The 26,614-nt window shown below is 47.3% G+C and overlaps 1 protein-coding gene across 1 annotated transcript in view; it reads left to right on the top strand.

The window, feature by feature from the left end:
• Positions 1–21,083, top strand: part of LOC146194272 (uncharacterized) — a 119,963-nt gene extending 98,880 nt beyond the window's left edge. The window contains exon 4 of the transcript XR_014705855.1: positions 21,065–21,083. The gene's annotated coding sequence lies outside the window, so the exon portion shown is untranslated. The remainder of the gene's footprint in view (positions 1–21,064) is intronic.
• Positions 21,084–26,614: the final 5,531 nt, after the last annotated feature.

Here is a 26,614-nt window from a genome sequence, read left to right as displayed (position 1 = left end):
AAGCGCGTGAGATATTAGTGTCAGTGGAAGCAGGGTGGCTGATCATACTCTCGGCTCGGCAGCTGAGATCTCGAGCGAGAGTGTGTGCCTGGGCGTTTCCGCTGAGCGACTCGGGGGCTGGAGACCAAAGAAGTAAGCGAGATGTGGAAGAGGGTGCTGTAGAAAGTAGAATGTGTAACGCCTGGCAAGAGATACGGCCAGCATTGTAATTGCGAATTGCCTGTTGAGAGTCACTGATGACGACTTTGATATTAGGGTCGGCTAGCGCTAGTGCAATGTCAACCTCCTCAGCTGCGGTGACTGTTTCTGCATTGCGAATGCTGCAGGCTGTGTACTAGCTGCGGTGAGGGGCGAGAGCTACCGCCATCATCGCTGGTCTCGATGGATGGTAAGAGGCGTCCGTATACGTGACATCCGGACGTCCACTGAAGCGTTTCTCGAATTTACGAGCCCGGTCGGCCCGTCTCTCGATGTGGTGTTCCGGGTGCATCCGTTTGGGAATGGGAGGAATGCGGATATTTAGGCGATATTCCGGTGTAAGTTCAGCGTAACTTGGGGCCGATCTCTGCGGGGAGATCCCAACTTACTGCAGTACCGCTCGGCCAGCATGTGTGAGTGAGAGCCGCTCATACTGGGCGGTGAGGGTTGCCTCGATCAGTTCGCTCACGGTATTGGGGATTCCGAGAGCCATGAGCTTATGGGTAGCTGTGGACATGGGAAGACCTAGGGCCGTCTTGTATGCTTTTCGAAGTGACGCCTCTAGCCGTTCGCTTTCGGCACGAGTGAGACGTAAGTAGGGTCCAGAGTAGGTGATGCGGGAGCGGATGAAAGCTTGAACGAGGCGCAGGAGGTTGGACTCTCGCATGCCATGATGCTTGTTGGAGATTCGCTTAAGGAGGCGTCCGATCTGTGCAACAGACTTGTCGATGCGTTGGATCGTGATGTTGTTGCTGCCGTTGGCCTGTAGATGCAAGCCCAATATCCTCATGTTGTCTGTTCTAGGAATCAATTTTCCTTGCACCTGGAGATTGATGTCAGGAAGTATCTTTGAAGGGCATCGTCCCGGGGAAGGGGTGATGATATACTCGGACTTTGTCGCCGAGCAAGTGAGGCCAACTGTACTTAGATAATCTCCAATGCGTTCGATCGCGGTTTGTAAAATCTCTTCATTCTGGCCGTCACTGCCGCGCGTGATCCAAAGTGTGAGGTCGTCAGCACAAATTCTGTGATGCACGTGGGGGATGTCGGCCAGTAGCTTCGGCAGGCCTATCAGTTCGACGTTAAAAAGCATCGGCGAAAGTACGGCGCCTTGCGGCGTGCTACGGTTTCCCGGAGAGATGATGGAAGGATCTCCAGTGCCGGCTTTAAGTTGCACTGCGCGGTCGGTGAGAAAGTTTCGGATGTACGCATACATGCTATGTCCAACATTGAGAGCTTGAAGTTATTGAAGAATCGCTTCATGGAGGACGTTGTCGAATGCCTTGGCAACATCGAGGCCGACGATGACTTTCTTGTCTAGTGTACGTCTCAGGACTACCTGATGATGGAAAAGGAGCATCATGTCCGGGCCGCTAAATGAGGGCGGAAGCCGAACATTGTGTCTGGTAGAAGACGGTTGTCTTCAAGGTATTGTGAGAGTCTGGTCTGGATAACTTGTTCCACCAGCTTCCCAACGCAGGACGTGAGAGATGGGGCGGAGGTTGGCCAAGGTTGGTGGTTTGCCCGGCTTGGGGATGAGGTCTAGATTGGCGCATTTCCACTCTTGAGGGATGGTACCGCTGGCCCAACATTCTTGAAAATAGTCGGTAAGAGCATGAATGGATGCGTCGTCTAGATTCCTAAGTATTTTATTTGAAATGCGGTCAGGGCCGGCCGCCAAAGTCGTCTTGAGGCGATTGAGTTCTGCTAGGACCTCCGCAAAAGTGATTGGAGCGTCTAGACAGATATTGTCCGCGCCCTGATAGAAGGGGAGGTTGGTTGTTGGTTCAGGGCGGATGTAAGTATGTAAGGATGTAAGTTTGAGCTCGTCAGACGTGCCAGGATACTTGTGGAAGATTCGCTCGAGCTGTTGCCATGTCTGGAGCTTGCCTCCTGCTGGGTCGACTAAATGTCGAAGAAGGTTCCACGTCTTACGAGCGTTTGGAGTCTTGTTCATCTGGTCACATATTTTGTGTCAGCTCTGTCGAGTGAGTTCTATTGCATAGTTCTCGATATTCGTATGTGCGCGCGCCAGACTACACCGGATATCGCGGTCCTATTTCCGAGTGGCAAGTACAGCTTCGAGCGACTTCTTGCGCTCCCACAGATGGGCGTAGTAGCGGTCGCAGTCTGGGATACTGTCCTCTAACTCGACGGTTTGAGTGGCGTCGGCCACTTGTTTGACAATTTCGGTTGTCCACGCCTTGATATCAGTAATAGCGGGAGGTTTGTCCTGCTGTTTCCTGTGCGTCCGGAAGGAGTCCCAGTCAATCACCTGAGCCGGGCGCGCACATTGCCTGGTGAGCTCGTGTATTACGATTTCGAGTACGAAGTGATCACTCCCAAAGTTTTCGTGTGACACAGAGTCGCTTTAACTCCGGAGGTCGTAAAGGCAAGATACGGCATTGCATTATGGTGTAGGCCCGTATCGTGTCTAGTGGGGTAGGATACGTCCGTGATAAGGGTCACCTGGTGCGTATGCCAGTCATTCCAAAGGCGTCGACCTTTAGCAGAGTCATAGTGGTAGCCCCAAGCGCGGTGGTGCGCAAAAAAGTCACCGAGAATGAGGAGGGGTTACCCCTGCGCCAGCTGCTGGGCTTTGAGGAAAAGCGGACCGAAAATATCCTTATGAGCTCAGGGGAGGGCTGTAGACATTAATTATAAACAGACTAGTGCAACGTTTGCGCGAGGGTTGAGGTAATATTTCTAAGAAGACGTATTCGGGGAAAGTTGGATCTAAATTATGTTGGAGGACAGTGAGATTACGTTTGACGGGAGTAGATATTCGAGGTTTTACTCGTTCCGATAAGTATGTACTGTAACCGGCAAGTTTCGTGTTCTTGTCGCATTCCTGGAGAGCTATTAGTTCGGGACGATCACTCGCGTCGAGGAACTGCTGGAGGAGCGGACGCTTACGCGCGAACCCACGACAGTTCCACTGCCAGATGGTGGTGTTACCCGAGCTGCTCGCCATGATTAGGCTGGGATAGTTGTGGGGTTTGAACGAGTGTCGGCGCAGGGGCCGCGGGAACCACGGCAGCGAGGAGTTTGCCGTGTGCTTCTATAGCTTTGCTCAGCATCTCAAATTGTTGCGTGACTTTTATGCGCCGATTGTGTGAAGTTAGCGTTCGATGTGTGCTTCTAAAGCCTTGATGCGAGTTTGAGGTTGAAGCTTTCCTTAACTTTGGCAAAACGCGCCTGCAACCCTCCGCGGGTGAGTCGGTGACGGACGTTGCTTTGCGTTTTTATGCGGATCGGTTGGGAGAAGCAATATCCATAGGTACTTATTCATATGATCCCTGCGGATGCGGGGGAGACGGAGTGAGTGTGGCCGTTGGCTTTTCGAGAGCCTCTACTCTGAGTATAGTTGTTTGATGACTGCTGTCAGTTCCATAATCGCTTTGTGTGTGTCTAGAGTAGTGGGAGTCCCTTCCTGCGTACTCACCGGTTCTTGACGTTCTCGTAGATCGGGTAGAGATGGTGGTAGCCCAGGTGGCTGCTGCAAAGGATGAGGAGAGTCTCCTGTCTGCTGGACGACTGCAGGTGGCCCGGGATTGGTCCGGGAGGTCCCCTGAGAACCCATCCATGGAGCGGCAGACTTGAGCGGTGGAAAAGAGCTCGAGCGGTCTCGGAGCTGCCGCTGCTGGCTATCGGAGCATTGCCGGTCCCATCAGCTGGGGCGCTGGAGTGTGATCCGTTTGGCGGTCTCTTGGGTCTTGAGTTTCTCTTCCACAGCATTTCGAATTTTCTCCCAATTCCTGCGCTTGACTTCGTAAGGAATCCTGAAGATTTCTCTGCAGCGACTATCGCCCGTGAGATGTCCTTTGCCGCACAGGCGGCAGATTGGTTTGCACGTGCGGTCGTTGGTGAAATTGGATAGTCCGCTACCTCTGTAGTTGGTAGTTGTGCTTGCACAAACATCGGCTCGATGACCGAGCTCGCCAGAGTGATAGCACACCTCGTACTTCTTGAATAAGTCGCATCTGTGGCGACTATTGCAAAAGTAGACCCAGGTAGGCACTTGGCGCTGAGCGAATGTGATAAGTACTGCAGTGGTGTTGCCGAGCCGCCGAAAGTCCACAATGTTTGGGTTACGGTTGTCTTGTAACTCTGCTTGGATTGTATTTCGATCCAGTCGGAGGTCGACGCCGCGAATCACACCACGGCTCGAACTATCATCTGGAGCGCAGTAGACGGATATCTCTTACTTCTTGTTGTCAATGGCGATCTCTTTCAGTTGTATCACCCGTTCAGCTTTTTCGACGATTGGGGTGCAGTACGCGGAAGTATTCTGGATCAGGTTAGCTTGTATTAGGTCTTCCCTAAGCAGCATTCGCCGACTGCCGACCTATGGCCGGTCATCGGCAGCTGGTCGGCAGCCGGCCTGCCGGCATTCGGGGCTCGGTGGAATGATGGCCCATGGTTGGCCATGACCCAGGTAGGGCGGAAGTCGGCCATCAAGCAAGGCCCAAGCTCGAGCACCCGACTGAACGCCGACCGATTTGGCCATGGTAGCTCGGCCATTGGGCGGCCCATGGTCGGCCATGTACTAGGTTGGGCAGAAGTCGGCCAGCAACCATGGCCCGAGCTTGTAACCTCAACTGAATGCTGACCTGTTTGACAACGGTTGCTCGGGCATTTGACAGCCCACGGTCGGCCGCGTACTATGTTGGCCAGGAAGCAGGCTAGCACTCCCGACCCAATATGCTTGTAGTGGACGCTGATTACATCCCTGGATCTACTTAACCTCTAGTACAAATCCAGTTGTTAGTGAGAACGCGCATACAAAACGAAACCTTGTGGCCATAGCACGATTATTGGACATTAAATTAGTGATTAGAAGGTAGCTTTTTCATTGCCGAGAAAGAAAATGTTGCCGCAAGTTGATCGAACAAATGACCGTTTTCTCAGCCGTTTTTTGTTCTAGTGCTTTTGCATTATCCATAAGGAACTACGAGCAGCATCGTCTGTTTACCTGGGGAAAGAAATGAATACGGTGTGTGTACTTTCTAGACGCAATCCCTGGAAAATGAAAAGCCGGAAGACCCGAGTTTGCCATTTTAGTTTTGGGCATTCACACGGTGGTAAAAAAAGAAAAAAATGGCAGTTTTTCGCGCTGACTGCGAGCATGACAAGCCCCGGTACATTTATATGACGCGCAACATATATATCGGCAATAAATAACAAATTAGTTTGTTCCGCCTATTAGTTTAGAGTCCGATCATTCTAACCGCGCTAGGTGGTGGAAAAGGAAGAAAAAAATAGTAGAATGTTTCCACGTAAGAAAAAAAAAGATTGTCGGCCGACCTTTTATATTAATTTCAAAACTTTATATAACATTGTCAGATAAATGGAAAGAAGAGATCTGCAATTGGTTTTGCTGCCAAAACATTTTTCCGGCCACACGAAGTTAATAATGAAGAGGCGGAGTTTCGCGCTTATCTTCTCTGCTCTTTTGGACAACTTTGGTTTTGAATTACGCAAAATATGTTACAGTTAATTGAAAATTATCGGACTAAATATATGCATGTTATTATTTGTATTCAGTTATTTTTCGCTTTTCAAGGTAGTGTAGATGTTTTTATAAATTTTCACAAAATCGGCCGAAGAAACGAAATTTTTCTACTTTGCAGACCTAATTATTTCAAAAAAGGTTTATGGCAGAGCAGCAAAAAATCCACACTATGTTCTCAGCATAGTTATGTATTAAACAGCTAAAGCTTATATTTATATAACTTTTCAATACACAGATACGATCGCGCTAATTTAAAGAAAACAGCGAACATTGAACATTTCTTAGGAAAGTAAAGATAGTTTAAACATTGTTTAAACTTTTACTACGTACTCTCCACTATACCCCAGCTTTCGAAATCATTAAAACACCTTACATAATTTTGTTGCGCAAGTAATTACGGCCACTTCAATGAGGCCCTGGTGCAAGGCGTAGCGCACCACGCAGATCTGAAGATTCTACGGCATTTGTGAATCGCCCACGACCTCATCGAGACGATGCTTCCTGAGGAGGGGGGCAAACGACACATAGAAGGCGGAGCAAAAGATGACATATGAGACAACAAGCGCGAGCCTGGAAGAGAAAGAAGCTTGAACGCAAGACTCGCTCTGGTCGACCATCCAAACCATCTAACGCTAGGCCCTCCTTGGCGTTCTACCCAGACGTGACAATATTATTGTAACAGGGAAAAATATATTTACAAAAGAGGAATTAAGATATATACAATGAGAGACAGCCAAGGAGCTAGGCAATGAGGGCCCCCCGTTCGACGCACTTTTTTTCTTAATCTTACGCAAACGAGCGCGCCACTTCGTCTTCATCATTCTCATCATCATCCAGTAACGTTTTGTCTCGACATTGCAAACTAGCTGTGACAGACACAGCAAAGAATGGTTCGAAGTCGGGGCAACTGCACAGTGCAGCAAAACAGCAGCGGAACAGCGCACGCGTGCGAGTCACGGCAGCAGCGTCGCCGTCTTTGTCTAAGCGATCGCGCTTCTTCTTCGGGCGCTACAATATGCATTTATTTGCTGTCACAAAGAAACGCAACGTAAAAACACGCGTAACGGAATCCATAAAAGTAATATGACAACAGTTCAAACCCTGAAACGCGAAAAGGAGGAAAAATGCAAACTCGACTAAATAAGCGAATAAGCATCAATATCTATATATTACAGACAGTAATAGCGAGATTATATATCTAGACAAAAAGAAAAACGAAAAAAAAACGCACTCGGAGAGAGAACATAAAGGAACTACGGCAAAAGCGAAAGGTTCGGCGATTGTCGACATCATGCGAGCTCGAAAGCGGCGCGCCCAGTACGATGAAACGCGCTCCTCGGCGCCTATAATTTGGCCTCAACGGGCCCGCAGAGTAAACATCCACCCTTTTCCTCCGCCTGTTTCCCACCGACTGTGCTGGCGCGTCTCACATGCGCTGTTGGCTTGCGCACGCTCTGCGCAGACTACCGGTGAACAGCAGGGAGGCGAGAGAGGCTGGTAGAGGCAAGAACCTCCTTCGGTTTCACGTTCCAGCTTTAGTTCCCAGCATTGAACCAACACGTACAGATTCGAGCAAACTTCTACGATTGCTTTTTTTTTATTTTATACAAAACAATGCGCCAGACAAAATTGTTTGGGCAAGATGGCAAGTACATTTAGGAGAGTACCTTAAACAGAAATAACCGCTTCACCGTCAGAAAAGGCGGACGTGCAGACTTTTCAAAGCGCGTGGCCTCTCCACTTTTTCTCGCAGGTGTGCTTACCTCACTAACACACGTCTCAAAAGGAAGGTCGTTGTTGTCGGCCTGTGGCCACAAAAGTCTCGTAAATTGCCTCTGCTCAACTGTTTTTAATGCTAATGCTCAGTTGGTCCGTCGCTTCCAGAGTGAGGCCTATTGAGCCTTAGGAAGAACGGCGAGAAATTCCGCCTATGCATGCGCGCTATCGCTTTCGGGACCCATGATAAGTAGAACATTCGCCCACAATTCACAAGGATCCCGCAAAATGTCTACAAAATTGATATCCGAATCTGAAGCGTATAAGGCGTGATGGCTCCGTGGTTACGCTCGAGTTCTGAATACAAGTGCGAAGGTGCTTGTATTCAGCCAAGGAGCCAGGCAATGAGTTCGACGCACTTCTTTTTTTTTTATTCTTCCACAAACAAGCGCGCCACTTCGTCCTCATCATCCTCTGTCATTTTTTGTCTCGACGTTGCAAACTAGCTGTGACAGACACAGCACTGAATGAATCGGAGTCAGCTTTGTATGCGTAGAGTTCCTGATGCGCTGTGGCATAGGGCAGCCCACAGAAGTTTTTCGCAATCACCTTCACCATTATTACAATGAAAATTTGTGAGGAGAATAAAAAAAAACGTTTATGACATCTTTTTAAACTTCGTTCACGTATTCTTCTCTACATCAATTTGCAATGTCAATAAAAACACATTGCACAATATTGATGCACTAGTAGTTACGACCAGTCCAATAAGACCCTTAAACAGGAATTTGCAATTGCTGCAGGTCTGACTTCTTGGCCACTAAGCGAATAAAATGCAAGCAGGATTGGATTTCAGGTTCTAAAAATATGTCCAACAGTAGGGAAAAGATGTCGACGAAAATGAGGACAGTAATGTTGAGATGTTGAGATGACCGGAGCGGCCATGAGCGTGGGGGTGTGCTCACCATAGACGTTCGTTTTAAGAGGCGGAGCAGTGAGAGCTCGTTTTTGCGTCTTCAGACCGACAGACTTCGATACATATATTATGGTGAAGCTACCCAAAACTAATAAAAAATACTTCCTTGTAGCTGTTCAACGCATCGGCACTAGAGCTTCACTATTCTATCCGCCTGTTTTTCGAACCGCACCGGACGCCAATAACACGGGGTGAAGTTAATGAGATGCGCCCACTGTCGGGAAGCCCGCTTCACCAGCGCGGGCGACAGCCTCTGCCGTATGAGAAACTGCTGCGCCAGATGCGATCGGTGGAAAGCATAACTGGTACTGCAGTGGCAAAGCAAGGTATGGAATGCTAAAAAAAAGGAAAAAAAAACAATTGGTAACCGGATGCGCGTGCCTCTCTCAGATGACGGCATCCAGACGGCCTGAAGTGGGCCTTTTGCCGCGCGTTCACGCTAGCCAGGACTGCATGGAAGAAACTGTACAGGAATGAAAATAATGTGCGCTGTCGAGTCATTCGAAAAAAACGGATGCAGCCCAGAAACACTGTGTTTTACTGAGGCAGTTTTCCATGCCCTTCACAATTTTTCAATTCTACTAAAATGATTTGGAATACGTTGCTTGCTCATTGAACGTTATCGTCTCCTTCTGTAATTCGCGTTAAGGTGAAGGTGATTGCGAAAAACGTCTGTGTGGTGCCTGATGCCACAGCGCATCAGGAATTCGACGCGTACAAAACTGATTCTGAATCATTCATTGCTGTGTCTGTCACCGTCAATTTGCGAAGTCGACACAAACAATAAAAGAAGAAATACTTTTATAGCTGGATAATGATGAGGACGAAGTGGCGCGCTCGTTTGTGGAAGATTAGAAAAAGAAGTGCGTCGAACTGGGGGCCCTATTGCCTGGCTCCTTGGCTGTTTCTCAATGCATATATCTTTAATCCTCTTTTATAAATGTATTTCTCCCTGTTACAATAATATGCCAAAATTTAAAAACCTTCAACGATTCACAAATTCCGGAGAACTTCAGATCTGCGCGGTGCGCTATAATTGGACAAAGGCCTTATCAAAGTGGCCATAATTACTAGCGCAACAAAATTATGCACGGTGTTTTTAATGATTTTGAAAGCTGAGGTAGTGTAGAATAGGCGGAAATAGCTTAAACAGTGTAAAAACAGTTCTTTTTATTTTCCTAAGAAGTTTTCAATGTTCGCTGTTTTCTCTAAATTAGCGCGATCGTATCTGTATTCAAATATCACAAAAATATAAGCTTTACCTGTTTGCGGATAACTATGCTGAGAACATAGTGGGGAATTATTGCTGCTCTACCATGAACCTTTTCTGAAACAAAGGCCTGCAATTTAGGAAAATTTCGTTTCTTTGGCCGATCTTGAGAATTTTTATAAAAACATCTACTCTTACCCGAATAGCGAAAATTAACTGAATACAAATAAAAACATGTATATATTCAGTCAGATAATTTTCAGCTAGCTAACTTGAACATAGTTTGTGTAATCTATAACTAAATTTGGCCAGAATAGCAGAGAAGCTCGGAACTCCGCCTCTTCGATATTATTAATCAGTCATCATGCAACAATATAAAAGGTCGAACAACCGTCTTTTGTTCGATCATAGATGGAAGAGGGAGGGGAAAGATGACGTGCGCATTTGTCGATGCACCAACTGTATAGATTTACGCAACGTTGTGGATGGTAGATGGGGAGGCTTACTATTTTTTTTTTTAAATGTTATGTCCGCGGTTGGCTTGAAGAAACAATGCTTTTGCGAACAGAAAAAAACTATTTATTAGACCTCGACTAGAGCGGTGCGCGCTGGCGGCCGCTCGTCGGCGCGGCCCAATCTCTGGGCACGGCTGGCCGAGGCAGACAGGAGAGGCTGGGGTAAAGGAGGAATGGAATGTCGAGAGGGTCGTTGGTCCTTCGTTCCCTCGCGCAGCCCTTGCGAACACAACACCGCGGCGGGAATCAACGCGCACTGGTTGAGCAGTTCATTGTTCCACCTCGTCTACGAATCACCCGCTGCGCGGCTGTGCGGCCTCCTCCCGAAGCGTTCATTTCAGAGCTTGATGAAGACGCTACAAGACTTGTCACTGCTTCTTATACCTTTCTTTAATTGCTTCCCTCGTTAATTTTCTTATTCATTGTGCTGTGTATAATTTTTTTTCTTGCGCCTATATACGTTACATGTGCTCCGGTTTGTGATTGCTACATATCTGTGTATAGTAGAGCTGTGAAATGTCGCCGGAGTACGGATTACAGCAACGGCGGGAAACCATCGGCATTCTCGGACTCAGTGAAAGCCGTCATCTTAGACCGTGAGTATATATCTTTTCAGCATGCCATTGCTTCATAATTGGTTCTATATAACCTCCTACCAGTCCCAAATATTCTCTTTCCGTATTCTCCTCGAAACAACTGCGCGAAGCATGACTTCAAGAACTAAGCGAATTTTCGTCCGGGTTACATGCAAGCAAGTGCGTGGACTTATTTACATGGCTGCGATATGAACAACATTTGCGCCGAAAATAGAGAAGCCGTGCAGAACAGGTGTGTGTGCCACCAACGCGCGACAGAACACTACCGGCAGCCATTTGTGCAGTTTTTTGACTGCGCAGCGCGCCGCAATCAATTAGTAACCGAATACTACGCGCTCAGCTTTGTACATATATTTTGGACAGCGTCTTTTCTGCGCGCAGGAAGCCATGTTCGCTCAGTTCTTGGATTTTGTTAAGAGTTAGGGCAGTTTTTTGTTTTCAAATGTACAGACGATGCTTTGAAAACTGTCAGTGCGGTCTGTGCAAGCGAATTTTACAGTGGGGCAGACGTTATGTGCGTGATGCCGCTTGATGATTAGGCTATAATTAAGTCATAATGAACCTCCACTTTTATAATGGTTAATATCATATTGAGGATTTGAGAGCCGTGAACAGCGCAAGTGAGCCCCTTTTCAAAATTTTCTTAATCGACGCCCCCCTTCTGAGAACGCACCTTCAGGTGAGGGCGCGCTGTCAGGAAGCGGCGACAATAGGAGAGCGGTTTCGCAGACGCGCTTCGAAGGCTGAGGAAAATAACAAAACAAGCAAAAAGGCGCATCAGCCGTGTGTGCACTGCGCCCCTGTCACTGGAAAGTAAACAACGTGCACGTGGGACACATTGTACAAAAAACTGACGGCCGGTATGAGGCGACCATATCGTCCGAGATATATAGCTCGCGAAGCGCTCGATCACGCCGAGCACTTTAAATGGGACAGGACGTCAGGTCCGCCTGTTCGGCAATTATAGCTCTTTGTGCCTCACGTACTGTATGCATGAAGGGCACGTCATAGCCATCGTACAAAAATTTTAAACCGAAGCAGGGATCCACGTATTCTAATTGTATAGGAGATCATTTGGGAGTAGAAAAGAGCAACTGAATAAGATGTGCATGGCTCTTTAATGATAAATATGTATAAATGGACTGTTGAATAGTTACAGTAATGGAGTATTGTGCTAAATCTTTACGGCCGTGACCGCAATAAATATTACTCATATTGCTCTTAGCTTTAAGCTCTGGCATTGACAACCCTATCCAAAGAACCGACTAGTAGTGACAGGTTGTTTACAGCTGTTGATGAAAAGGTAGGTCATCATGCTATTATTGCAAGCATATTTGCTCCTTTTTTACCTTTGTTTATTACAAGCAAAACTTAATTTTGTTCCCTATTCCTAGGGACGCTGCACCTCTTACAACACCCACTGTTCAGTCGGTTTCATTCAAGGTACAAAGAGGAGGAAATGAACATGCACTCATAGGATAGACTGTCTTACCGTTAACAGCTGCAAATAACACGCCGCAGCAACCTTGGATGAGGTTTTCAATGGGGTTACCTGAGATGCCTAGCAATTTCTGCAATATTTATACCAACCGCTGCAGTGAAACAAAAAAGGTAACACTGCATCACTGTAACTGCTGCATGCACCTTTAAATGTGCCATAATTTTATTGACTATTCTTATAGACGCAGGACCTCTTGCTATTGACTTTGTTCAGTAAGCAACCGTCTTTCATTGCTTCAATTTCTATCTCTCCATCACTTTATTGTTGCTCCGGGTGTGATCATTTGATTTTATTGTTCAAATAATATTGTTTTATCATGTGTGAATGATTTAGCCTACACATACATGCTTTCATTTTTTTAGATGCGCATTGGAATGTTTTCTACGTAGAAATGGTTCGATTGAGTTGTATCACTGGAGCGAAAACCGACAGTTCGGCACCCCCAGAAGATCTGTGTCCTGTGGTTGGAAGGGGAATAAAGAAGAGGATAATCAGTGGAAAAGCCTGCCTAAAAACTTACAAAGATGACGCGAAAGCGAAATGCTGATCAGGGTGAGTGTCTGATTAGTTCTGTTATCCCACTTCACTTGCTAGGTGATGTGACTATATATGAAGCACCTTAGTATATTTTGTGGTATACTCGCTGAAAATTGTGTAGACATTAAATTTTTCTTCGTTCAATTATTTTCAGTGACGCACGAATTGGAAGAAAGCGAAGTCATCCACGCATCTAATGCCCATAGACATTAGATGCGTGAATGAGTTCATTAATTGTGTTCCTATGTGAACATGCAATAGTTTGTCGAATATATTAACATGGTAAAAGTCGACTTTTTTACTGTTAACCGGAGTAATACATATGCTCCGTATCATAGCCTTATTTGCCTATAGTTTGTGACTGCTCTTTCTTAAATTGTATTCTACAGAGTACACGTGTGTCATCCCGTACGCCTATTTAACTCGCGAACAATTTGCAATCGAATTCCTTTTGTGATGTTGTTTCAGCTACAAATAACGAATGACAGTTGTGACAATATAGGTAGCTTTAGGTACAACGTGTAGCGCGGAAATCTTTAATATATATGATGATATTTTTATTCACCGCATTGCCTAAACCAGCCTGTTTGAAGAGACGAAATGAAAACAAATATGGATGTCTTTGGACAGGAACAGTAATCGTGGAGTCATGACCATTTTGTTTTAATTAAATTTCCCTATGTCGTGGGCTTATCTCTCGACACAAAGGAAAGACCCTTAGGTTTGCAAGATGCGACGTAGTTTTCTCAGAAAAAAAAAAAAAAACGCCTATCACTTAAGCTGGAAAACCCCGTTTTTGTCATTTCAAAATGTTGCACGTTTGGAGGCCTGCTGCTTGCGCACTAAAATTTTGTCATCCATTGTTTTTTACTCACCACATCAACATAACTTTTATTTGTATAAGAAGTATTGAAAGTGTGTTTCATTGATGCAGTTGATTTAGTAAAATATCGCAAACTTTGCTTCAAGCGCAACGCGCTACAAAAATGTTTATTTTCAACCTTACATACTGGCGTGATGCGTTACGTTGTTTGAACTAAAATATTCTGTCTTTATTACGCAGGCTATATTGTTAATTTAAGGCAGAATCTGGAGATCTAAGCAGCTATGTGTGTTCTCTGTAACGCTGGAAAGCAATTTGCTTATGATTGCATTATAAAAAATTACACATTTAAAAACCATCTTCAAAAACATAGTATTGTTAGTTATGGTCAAAGCTGAGAAATGGAATAATATATTAATAGACTAGATTGAATACTACTGCACCTAGAAATAAAAAAGAATGCAAAACAGAAAAAAAGTGCAGCCTTCACTTGCGTTCTGCCATGAAATTGACAGAAATAGCGAATTAATACCATTTTAAGCAAGATTATGTCCTTGCTGACAAGCAGAAAAAGGCTTTATTAGCGCTGACAAGGCTTTAAATTTTACTTACAGTAAAATGTAACTAAATTCAGCAAATACTAAATTGTAGTTTTGATGCCTACTCTATAAGGGGGAGTCATATTGCCGCGAAACCTTCAAACAGTATTTGTTGTTTTTTAACAGCCGCCGGCATACAGGCTTATCACTCTGATTCTGGACCGCTTATCAGTTCTGTAATCTTTGTTTGTTAATGCTCGATGTCGCAAGTCACACCTTTATCAGTTTTGTTGTAGCGAAAGATGCACCGAGATCTGTCTCGAAGGTTCCGGCGACTCGGGTGTCTGTCCACAATGTTCCAGCCCGTGCTGGTAGCTGTTTGCGACGTTATCTAGATTGTTCTGTGCAGCCTTTAAATTGAGCGTTGCCGAGTGTGACGGGCATTCTTTTGTTCGACGACCGACGAGCGCGTTTGTTGCTATCGCCACCGCCGAGTTGCTTAGTTCTTTTGCGGGCGCAAGTCAGCCCAAATAAGGAGTTTCTTTGTGCAATCATCGACCCCTTAATTTGTGTCGTCGACCTCGTCACGACTACGTGACATCTGGTGGAGGTGCTACCTTTGACCCTTCAAGCGAAGACCCCAGCCGTGTTCCTGTCGCCCTGGAAGACCAGCCTACAGGTCACCGAGCCAGCCGCCGACTTGAAGGCCTACAACTCCAACACGGTCTGCTGCCTGACCCCATTCGATCTCGGAAGGCATCGACGCTGACAATGGCCCAGCCTACAGCACCGGTTGTTTTCGTCCAACCCCGTGAGCCCCCCTGCTTCCATGGACTACCGGATGAAGATGCGGGAGATTGGATGGACCTTTTCGTCCGTGTGGCAGATTTCAACGGGTGGAACGACGCTGCGAAACTCAGGCAGGTCTACTTTGTTCTTCAAGGACATGCACGAATTTGGTTTGAAAATCACGAGACTTCTTTCAAGGATTGGGAGACATTCAAAGCACAGTTCTTGATGGCCTTTACAAGTTCTGTCCGAAAAGAAAGAGCTCAGGCCCTCCTCCAATCAAGAATTCAACTACCAAACGAGCCCATCCTGGTCTACGTAGAGGAGGTGAAACGCCTGTTTCGCCGCGCCGACCCTAACATGACCGAAGATGACAGAGTGAAATTCTTAATGCGAGGCGTTAAAGAGTCGCTTTTTGCGGGGCTTGTCCGGAACCCGCCGAAAACTGTGGAAGAATTTGAGAGTGAAGCATCGACCATCGAGAAGACGTTGGATACCCGGATGCGCCACTACGAGCGACCACTTCAACCAAACTACTCATGCCACTACCCCAGCACATCTGCAAGCGGAGAGAACCTTCGGGACCTAATCCGGGAGATCGTGCGAGAGGAGCTCCGCCGAATGTTGACATCATCGCAACAACCCCAGGTGGCGACGCTCGCTGACGTCGTCCGTGAAGAAGTTCAGCAGGGACTGGGCGTTCCTGAAGCGACGGCTACGACTGTTCCAGCACAAGAAGCAGCAGCGATGAACTACGCTGGTGCATTACGTCGCCCTCCGCCCCGACGTGATGACTTTCCGAGCCCTCGCCGCTACCGTCCTGTTCCTGAAAACCGCCCCTTGGCCCCCGCCCGCCAAGCCTACCAACGGCCCCAAACCCCAGAAAGTGCGACGCCTGGAGGACTGCAAACAACCGGCCATTATGCTTCCACTGCGGTGAGGCCGGCCACATTCTGCGCCACTGCCCGTACCGACGAATCTTTCTCCGCGGATTTGCAGTCGACGCTCCACGACCACGCCCAGGTGAACGACCACAAGAAATTGACAACTACCTGCGTAGCGGTGAGATTGCCCCACCAAGCCGTCGGTTCAGATCTCCATCGCCGTACAGGGCCCGCTTTGCGTCGCCAGGCCGTACTTATGATGAGAGTATGCGCGGAAGGTCCCCAAGCCCGCGCAGGGGAAACTAAACAGAGCAACCTTTGGAGGTGAGGTTGCTCAACGGCGAAAAGACGAACATCCTCCGCCGCCGACGACCACTAACGACGACGCAGCCATTTTACTGCCGCTCCACACGACGTCATCGACGACAACACGACCAGACTGCAAGCAGACACCGCCGCCCAGCGAAGTAACAACGGTATGCCCCGGCCATGACCTGAAGAAACGACGGAGCCGAGATCGGACACTAAGGTCCACGTGCAATGCGAGGACGCGAACAAGTGACCTTGAAGTTGATATCGACGGTCGCAGAGTCACTGCCCTTGTAGACACAGGAGCTGACTATTCAGTCATCAGTGGACCGTTAGCCTCCCATCTCAGGAAAGTTACAACCGCTTGGGATGGCCCGCTTATTCGCACCGCAGGTGGCAACATGATTACTGCATCGGGACGGTGTACTGCAAGAATAACCGTAAATGGGCGTACTTACCCCACCAGCTTTGTGGTCTTGCAGCAGTGCTCCCGCGACGTGATTTTAGGCATGGACTTGCTAAATGAAAATAGGGCTATCATCGACCTCCGATCCAAGCTCATCAGGCTCTCTGCAGACAAAGCCATACCTGCTACGACGACTTCGACGCAACACGTCGCTCTAAACGTCCTCGACGGAGAATTGACCGTGCCGCCCCGATCAAGCGTCGCCGTCAGCGTAGGTAGCGCAGACATTGAAACCGCTGAAGGCATCGTCGAAGGAAATATCCAATTGCTCTTGGAACGAGGTATCGGCATCGCAAGAGGCATCGCGAAATTCCGGAGAGGACAAGCTCAGGTGCTGGTAACAAACTTCATTGAAGAATACCGGCATCTAAACAAGGGCACGACCATCGCTTTTCTCGACGAATTAGCGGACCTCGAAGACGTATTCGCCCTCCACGACCAACCACTGAAAGACGCACCGGACCAATTCCGTCAGCCCACATTTGACATCAACCCAGTATTGACCCACAGCAGGAAAAACCAGATTCGCAGTCTTCTTCGAAACTACAGGGAGTGCTTCTCGTCATCATCGAAGGTACGACAAACACCACTGGCCAAGCATCGCATTATAACGGACGAACACGACCGACCTCTGCGCCAAAGCTCTTATCGTGTATCGCCGCGAGAACGGCAGGCCATTCGCGATCAAGTTGAGGAAATTCTGCGTGATGACGTAATCCAGCCATCGAACAGCCCCTGGGCGACACCAGTCGTTTTGGCCAAGAAGAAAGACAGCACACTTCGCTTCTGCGTTGATTACCGCCGCTTGAATAGCATAACGAAGAAGGATGTCTACCCGCTTCCCCGCATCGACGACACTCTCGACCGACTCTGCAATGCAAGGCACTTCTCATCGATGGACCTGAAGAGCGGATATTGGCAAATTGAGGTCGACGAAAGAGATCGCGAGAAGACCACATTCATCACACCGGACGGCTTTTATGACTTCAAGGTGATGCCATTTGGCCTCTGCTCCGCACCAGCCACGTTTCAACGAGTAATGGACACAGTCCTGGCAGGGTTGAAGTGGCAAATTTGTTTGGTATATTTGGACGACGTTGTTGTCTTCTCGTCAAACTTTGAAAACCACCTAAAACGACTACAGACAGTGTTGGAAGCCATCAAATCATCGGGACTAACGCTAAAAGCAGGGAAGTGTCACTTCGCCTACGAAGAACTCCGGTTCCTAGGTCACATCGTTAGCAAGGACGGTATTCGCCCAGACCCGGAGAAAACAGCTGCAATCGCACAATTCTCACTGCCTGATGACAAGAAAGCTGTGTGCCGATTCCTTGGGCTGTGCGCTTATTATCGACGATTTGTCAGATACTTTTCGCGGATCGCCGAACCATTGACGGAGCTTACAAAGGCTGACGTACCTTTTAAATGGGAAGCGCCGCAAGGAGAAGCCTTCGACGAACTCAAGCGCCGCCTGCAATGCCCTCCCGTACTTGGCCACTTTGATGAAAATGCCGAGACCGAAATTCACACCGACGCGAGCAGTGTGGGCCTAGGAGCCGTTCTCGTCCAGAAGAGTGCCGGACAGGAGAAAGTAATCGCCTACGCTAGCAGGTCACTCACAAAAGCCGAAGTCAATTACTCGACGACCGAGAAGGAGTGCCTTGCAATCATCTGGGCCACTTCTAAGTTTCGTCCATACCTATACGGCCGACCATTCAAGGTGGTAAGCGACCATCACGCCCTCTGCTGGCTGGCTAATTTGAAAGATCCTTCCGGCCGCCTTGCCAGATGGAGCCTACGACTTCAAGAATTTGACATGACTGTAGTCTATAAGTCGGGCCGAAAGCATTCCGACGCAGACTGCTTATCCCGCGCTCCCGTCGATGCTCCCCCGAAGGACGATGACAACGACGCCTTTTTGGGACCGGTAAGCGCCAGCAGTTTCGTTGTTGTCTTCAGAATTCAATATATTTACTGACTCATATTAACAAAGTACTTTGCATTGTTTCCAGAGATTTCGATAAAAATCGATGTTGCGGCATTTTCTTCAGTCCTAATCAGTTTTCCTTATTTTATCATTTTTTAAATTTTGGCCGATTTAAATATGATATGTAGAACAAAACAAACCTAGAGCTTCAAGTTTTTTCAGAAATAGAGAATGGAACCTAGATAATGCAGAGAAATATTTTCTGTGCCAGGATAATATTGGATCTTGCAAGAATGCAGGCTGAATTTGGCCATTATCAGGACAAGCACTTGTTTTAATATTTAATGTTATATTTTTAAACAATATAACGCAACACTTTTTAGTCCGCGATATTGTTGAGGTACTGAAGATTCTTGAGAGGTATTTGAAGATCGAAGATGATCTTTTTTTTAATTGCAGCAAATTTACCCTTTACTGCTGTTTTCGATTTTTGGGCAATTTTGATGCGTTGTGTAGAACACACCTAGCGGTCTGGAGCTCGAAATATTGCCTGGATTTAAGAACATGCGTTAGGAAGTGGAAACAAATTTAGTGCAACCGACCTAATGCATCACATTCCAGTATACAAGGTTAAAAATGCATATTTTTACAGCGCATCGCTCCTGAACCAAAGTTTGCGATTTTTAATAACTCAACTGCAAAAACAAAACGGGTTCCTAATACTGTTTGTAAATGTAAAACCTGCATATATTTAGTGAGTAAAAATTGTCGATGACAAAATCATGGTATCCAAATTTGCAACATTTTGAAATGGCAAAAACAGCGTTTTCTACCTCTAAAGATATACCGTAATATTTTTTTTTTGTTTTCGAAGAAACTACGCCGTATCTTGCATAACTAAGGTTAATTCCTTTGTGTCTAGATATTTGCTCACCGCATATAAAAATTTCATTTGAAACAAAAGATGGTCATGGGACCTCTATTATGTTTCTTATTAAGGCACCCATATACGCTGTGAGAAAGCCACTATCAAGGGCTTATTTTTAAAATTACATATTTCGAACGGTTGGGCCATCTAAGAAAATTTGAAAGCTAGGCACACCTTCGGTGTCGCCAGCCCTCACTTTCTGTTACAGCTGCACTTGCGAAGCTGAATTAATACGTTGAGTACTTTATTTTAGCCATGAATATTGGTGTCAATTTTAAAGAAAGACCGCAGTGACGCGATTCTCGTAATATTTGTAAGTGAAATCTGTAAAGCATACAAATATGCCTATATGTATGATCTCATGCAGGTTTTATTCAAGTTACATTACACCTGCTGTGCTTGATAGCTTGAGCCAAGGGTTAGAAATAAACCATTAGAAACAGGCGATGGAAACCAATGACGCATTGCCGGCAGCCTCTTAGGACAGCACAGTAAATTTTTATTTTGTACGTAGGGAAGTGAGGTTATTCGCTCCAAGTACTAAATATTCACTTTCGACAATAAATACGACTTACAGAGTCGGTGAGCACGTTCGGAAACCTCTGTTTCGATATTTGCGGTTAGAAACCTCTTGTGTACCTTTTTTTTTCTATCTGCAGTGTTATGTAGATACCGGTTATGTAGATACCGAAACCGTTACTAGCCCATTCGCACACCTCAATTGTGCTGCTCTCAACATGATTTTGAGCGGACGAAACAACCTGCCGCTATGATGGCTGGTCCCATGCATGAGTAAGGGTGATATGCTGGCGATGGTTGCCTCGCATCAGCCCTTTGGCGCACATGAAGGCGCGAGTTACACTGAGCGCGCTGAACTTTGCAATGCGGATAATGACTACAAAGCGGTAAGGATACAAATGAGTGGAACATTATTTTTCAGCTGTAAAGTACCAATACGGTCTTGTTGAACGGTTGGGCTGGCGCGGACAAAGAAACCATAGGCAACTTATAGGTCTAACGCTACACAGGGCTGTCGAGCCAAGCCAAGGCCTCAATTGTATTGTCCGGTAATCTGATTTTTGTATTTTCGGGGTATCCTATTGTATCTGGGGAACGAAATGCAGACTTGATGGTTCTTTTTCGCTAATAATGAAACGTGGTTTGTGCCGGTACTCTTCAAAGTAGCAACACCATTTATTGTGTAAGTGGTTAGAGCGCCCGTCTCGGCTGCGGGAGGTGGTTAGTTCGAAACCCACCGCCGGACACCCACCGGTAAAAATGGGTACAGGCGTCCCCCAGTAATTTAGGTAAATAATGTCAATTAAGGATTCCAAACAAAACCTTTTCTGTGGTGCTCAAGGTAGCTTCCAGCAATACGTTTCTGGTTTCCTTCCCCTGCTTCGGAAATGTCTTTTTTATCCCTTGGATCAAATTTGCTTGGACAAGCAGCATATGTGTAAAAATGGTGGACCTCATATTTCAAATGACTTCAGATATCATCGGATGACTATATCACTACCGATACCACTGAAGGTCCTTATAATTGCTTGAGTGACAGCCTTTTATCATTTTAACAGGCTAGGAAACTCATGAATACGGAATGAAGGCTGATATTTTCTTTCGTATATTTTCTAGGATGCCTGAGGAGAGGCAGCGTGTACCTGAGTGACGTCCTCTCCAGAAAGACCGCGGCAGCAATCAAGCGATGGCTCGTGACAGTGAAGTAATAGGACGGCGGGCACAACGAGCAGGGAAAGGTGACATCTTCAACTCAGTCTAGAAGTTGAAAGCCAGAATAAATTGATGTGAAGCCTCACAAACTTAGTAAGCTGTAAGTGCCATTTTTTTATTAGCAGGGCTTTGAGCATGTTTCGAATATTTAAGAAAAACCAATAAAAAGTGCTGTTTAAACCTACATTTGCCGATGCTCAGGCTTTTTTGAGCTACATACGTATGGGTTGCTTTTCACCTGCCCGGAGAACACCATTACTGATGCCACAAAGTTAGAGCCCGCTTGGAGGAGAAGATGGGCCATCTCAAGATGGGAGAAGATGGGACATCTCAAAATACTGCCGCAGCGCTAATTCTCCATGCACAATTGAACTGCAGACGTTTTATTGGGTACACCATAGGCCATGGATGAGTAGACCACTAATTATACATGGATAAACCACCGGGCAGTGTGTACCGCCGAAGTGGTTGGGCCATGTGTGGGTAAGCCATGGCCCATATGCATGACCCTAGCGCGGCAGTAGGCTGGCCAAGTCGGCCATACTCGTTGGCCCGAGGTCCACTGCCGACAGTGGATAAACCACCGGCCAGCGAGTACCGCCGAAGTGGTTGGGCCATGTGTGGGTAAGCCATGGCCCATTCATGACCCTAGCGCGGCAGTAGGCTGGTCAAGTCGGCAAGCCATGGCCCATGCATGACCCTAGCGCGGCAATAGGCTGGCCAAGTCGGCCGTACTCGTCGGCCCGAGGTCGATTGCCGATAATCGGCCGTTCTTAGGCCATTGTCAATCCCCGACCTCGGGCTGAGGTAGGTGGCCTAGGTCGGCCCGGTGAGTTTCAGTCGGCCATATTGGCAAGGGCCGAGTGCGGGCCGACCATAGGCTTGCCGCTTGGGTCGTGACGAACAGCGTCCCTGGTGAAGCGAGCAGCAGTGCAAATCGCTTCCAGTAGTTGGTAGGTTGTAATCTTGGAGAGCAGCAGTCCTCCCCGTGGGCGCACAATTAGCTTGAGAGCGCTGCTGGGTAAGCGAGGCTGGTTTGATTCTACAGATTTTTAGGCTAGTAAGCGTCCTCGCTGCCGTGGCGTGAGTTAGGCTTCCGTCTTCGCACGTAGCCCATTGTCGATTTGGGACGCTTGGTTCGGTCCCGCTTTGTCTCCAGGGAGATCTGGCACGGCAGGCCCTGATGTTGTTCGCGCTTCCCGGAGCTTGTTTACTTTAGTCAACCAATCACTGGCTGCTAACTCTTCTCGAGAAATTAGGATGCCTTCTATGGTGACCCTCATGGCGAACTACGGCGCGCGGGCACGGTCCACGGCGCAGCCCAGCTGGAGAACGCTGCTGCGACGCACGTGGCGAACGCCACTGCGACGCAGAGCTCCGTATTCTTCGGCGCGGCGCAGTAGACCTAGCGAGGAATCTGGCTTGGTCACGGTAAAAGTTTACCTAAAATGGTCAATACGCGCTGTACGTACTTCTGGTTGGTGTCCCTGGATTCCGCTCGTCTTTAGGAAACCAGTGATATCAACGGAAGTATTGTAGGGTCTCACTGTCTAGGGTAAAAACACGAAATCAGCGGAGCACATGAGGAGTTCGTCCGTTGTCCTCTGCCGCCCCTAGTGGTCCCCCTGGAATAGTAAGATCCGCCCTCGGATCAAAGGGAGGCGGAAATCTCCCCAGCCTGTCAAAGGTTGCGCTCCACTAGGTTACAGGAGGATGCTGCCCCTTCCAACGCCGTCCAGACAAAACTAAATCCTTTCTTCATCGAGGAAACGGCTGTAGTTTTCCAGCGACGAATTAATGTCACCAGGCGGACCGGATCTCTCCTTAGCTAACCGGTATCTGTAAGCAAGGGGCCTTGCTGCGTGCTGGTTCACTTGCTTTGAGACCCTTTCTCCAACCGCCCCAATGGTTTTGACATGCGGGGTCCAAACCAGACATGAGGCTGACTACGGGGGGGGGGGGGGGATCATATGCAACCCATAGCACGGTGCAAGAATACTGAGGTGTTGACACTGCGCCCGCGGGAGCGTCCAGATAATGTTCGGCCACGGCGGAGCGCGCCTTGCAGTTCGGCTGCAAGCCGACAGATGGCGCGGATGCCAGCGGGCCCAGTTGAGCGGTGTTGGCGCCTTGTGATTCCGGTGAACAAGCTTGATTTTCGCTTTGCTGGCGTAGTTTGAATTCAAAACGCTAAGGAAAATCGTTGCTTGAAATTAAAATCAGTAGTGTGCCAGTTTTAAAACTTTGTTGGAAATTATCTTTGTAAAGCAGTTAATGATATGAACACGGTCGAGCAGCACTTGAATCCTATTCAAGTTTCTCTTCCGCGCTCAATTCTTGTTTCCAACAATTTAATCATACATTTATGCATAATAAATATAAATGGGGGTCCTCTTGTTGCCTTCCTTCCGCTCAAAATGGTAGAAAATTATTGCGCAGGAAATTTTTTGCTTCACGCTTATCGTTGCTTCTTCACTCTGTATGAAGACCGTACAAACATTGTTTCGTTGAGTGGGACAATATTCAAGGCGCAGCGTACTAGTATAGAGCGGCTTTTTACGACTTAAGTTGTGAAGAGACTGCGTATTAGGTAAAAACTTTCTCACGCGAGAAATGTGTCACAGGGATGAAAGGGCGCGTCGGATGGACCCAACAACATGGACCCAACACGAAAACCTAAACGGCATTTTTATTCCAATGCAAATTATCATAGAACGGGCATAATTTTCAATAAGCTCGTTTCTACTGGAGGCTAAATGTATTTTGAAGGACTCAAGTGTGCAGGGCTCAGCGTTCAGCCAAGAACGCTTTCTTGATGAAAATAAAAAGCTGAAAAAAAAGAAGGCGGTGGCCTTGCGGTAGAGCATCCGCCTCGCATTTGGAAGGTACCAGGCTCGGTCCCCGTTGCCGCCGGGTACACACCGGTTTTTCAATGGGTACAAGCTTTGCCCTGGGCTGGTGCTAGGCTCTTAGGTGTGAAATTCTTGGGAAAGGGGTCATAGGCCCAAATAGTTGCGCCGTTGTGACAGAGATCCGTTCCGCCATCGGACAACAATAAGTACGCATTGCGCGGCAAACGCCCGTTATGTGGCCCTTTTTTATTCTTGAACCAACATTTTTTATTCATGGCCCCTTTTCCTAAGCATTTCACCCCAGAACAGCCGGCAACCAGGCCGGGGGAAATCTTGTACCCATTGGAAACCGGTGGATACCCGGCGGCACCGGGGATCGAATCCGGTACCTCCCGAATGCAAGGCGGGTGCTCTCTTTTTTTTTTCATTATGAACCTACACCAACTCGCCCAATTTTCGGCACTACTTAAGTACGTTTTCAAAACGAACAATGGAGGGAAAAAATGCAAGGGAAGCACCACTTCACAAGATTAAACTGTGATGTACTCCCACAATTAAAAGAAACGAAATGAAAACTTACATAACTTTATTACACACCATTATGCCCAGTGCAAACAAAAAATGCAGTCACTGGGCGAAATGTTCAAAATATACACAGCGTCACTGCGCGATAGCAGCAGTTTTTTATCTAATGTACCCAAGAAAAGTCGCAAGAACTGTGGCACATAGGAGCATATCAATAAAAATTGCGGCTAAGAGGAACAAAGCTTAGCCATTTTCTTTTTTTCTTGAGCCTCCTTTTTCATGGTCATGTTAACATGCCTACAATGCTGCCTCATCCGCATGCTAACATATCAGTGAAGCAACTGAGCCACTGTTTCTTCCTTGTGCTCATCACATGGAAAAGTAATGGTGTAGGTGTCAAGAACACCATCAATTGTGTCCCAGTACACGGTCTGGGTGCCTGCATATGCTGCAAACAAACGTTCAGTTTGCTTCAGTAAATTATAAAGGTGCATATTTGGAAGCGTAAGGCCTCCTCTGTCCTTTGCATTTGTAAGTGCTGCCTCAGGAGTAATGCTCGTTTCTGAACTGAACGCTGATTTGCATGTCGGACAGTTGGTGATCTTTTTCATTTTTCTGCTTATGAATCCTGCTAAATAAAAGACAATGCAGTCTTCAACTTCAGTTTCTGCTGCCCCTTTCGTTTGCCTGATGATGTCATCACATTCCCAGCCGTCTACGCAGATAAGTCTCTCTAGTTTCTGCTGCACATCATCTACAATGTCGGCTGATGACGCTTTGGCATTGTTTGTGCTTATCAGAGCCCTGAAATCGGAATTGCACGGCGCCACTTCTCCGAACGAACATTGTCGGACGAAGCTTTGAACAACGCCACACGCTCCGCAGAAGTCGGTAGCCCTAATTACAGTTCGGCACGAAGCACTTTCTTCCCATTGCGCATCACTTTGCGCAACACTCACCGTTGTGGGCTACTCTGCTGACGGTAGGCAAACAGACGGTGTTTAAGCAAAATGAAAGAACACGTTTAAAACAGCACGGAGGTGCAGCCGCACACTGAAATATGCAAAACCACGTGCGAAGTGCCGCGCCGCCGCGCCACGCCGGGCTAGCGTGGGCCCGCGTTTCGCAGCGCCCTCCAAGTTAGCGACAGGTTGCCATGGCCACGCCTGGCCACGCCCCCGAACATTTTTTGACCGCGAGCGGGCCGCGCTTTTGCGCGCGGCGGGAGGAGAGTGTCAACACCTTAGTATGTTATTCTTACACCGTGCCCATAGCATTTCATCCCCTTCCCCAAAAATTTCATCCCAGAACAGCCGAGTATCAGGCCAGTGAAAATCTTGTACCCGCTGGAAATCTGGTGGATATCGGTGGTACCGGAAATGTTACCTGGTACCACTTTAATACGAGGCGGATGTTTTACACGTAGCCCAACTTCGGTTAATGAAAGGGCCACATAAGGGATTCTGCCGCATTATGAGGACTTGTAGGTGTCCGATGGCAATACGAATCGCTGACCCATCAGCGTAAATTTTTTATCCACAACCCTTCTTCCAAGCATTTTCACCATAGTGAGCAGAACACCAGGCCGGAGGAATCTTGTATTCATGCGCGAACTGGTGGGTAACCGATGACACTAGAGATCAAGCCCGTTACCTCGCGAATGCGAGGGAGACAACTCTTGTTCGATCCACCATATTCCGAAGCCGGGAATAAAACTGCAGCCTCCTGGGTGAAAGCCGGGGATCCTCGACCATAGACCGTGTACTCGTGCCGTTGTGTCCTTGTCAGCGCTTTCCTGCGTTGGTTTGTCACGATGAATGGCCAACAAGAGCGTTCATACGTATTAGCAAATTTGATTATGTAGTCTTTTTGCCACCAGTCATTGTTGGTTCAGTTGGTTCGACATCCTGCTTAAGGCGCTAATATAAGCGTAGGACAGATAAAGAGACAATAAACCACTCGTAGGCGCCCAAGTGTATAGGTCTTGTGTCTGCATCATAAAGCGCCTTGTAGACAATTTTAGCTTTGGTTAAGCAAGTACATCGTGATCTGAACTTCATATGTACGATAATAAGCA

The sequence above is a fragment of the Amblyomma maculatum genome, chromosome 3, assembly GCF_055883805.1.
Source record: "Amblyomma maculatum isolate TAMU_Amacu chromosome 3, ASM5588380v1, whole genome shotgun sequence".
Lineage (NCBI taxonomy): Eukaryota > Metazoa > Arthropoda > Arachnida > Ixodida > Ixodidae > Amblyomma > Amblyomma maculatum.
The sequence above is the reverse complement of the archived record's forward strand: the minus strand, read 5'-3'. Positions and strand labels throughout refer to the sequence as shown.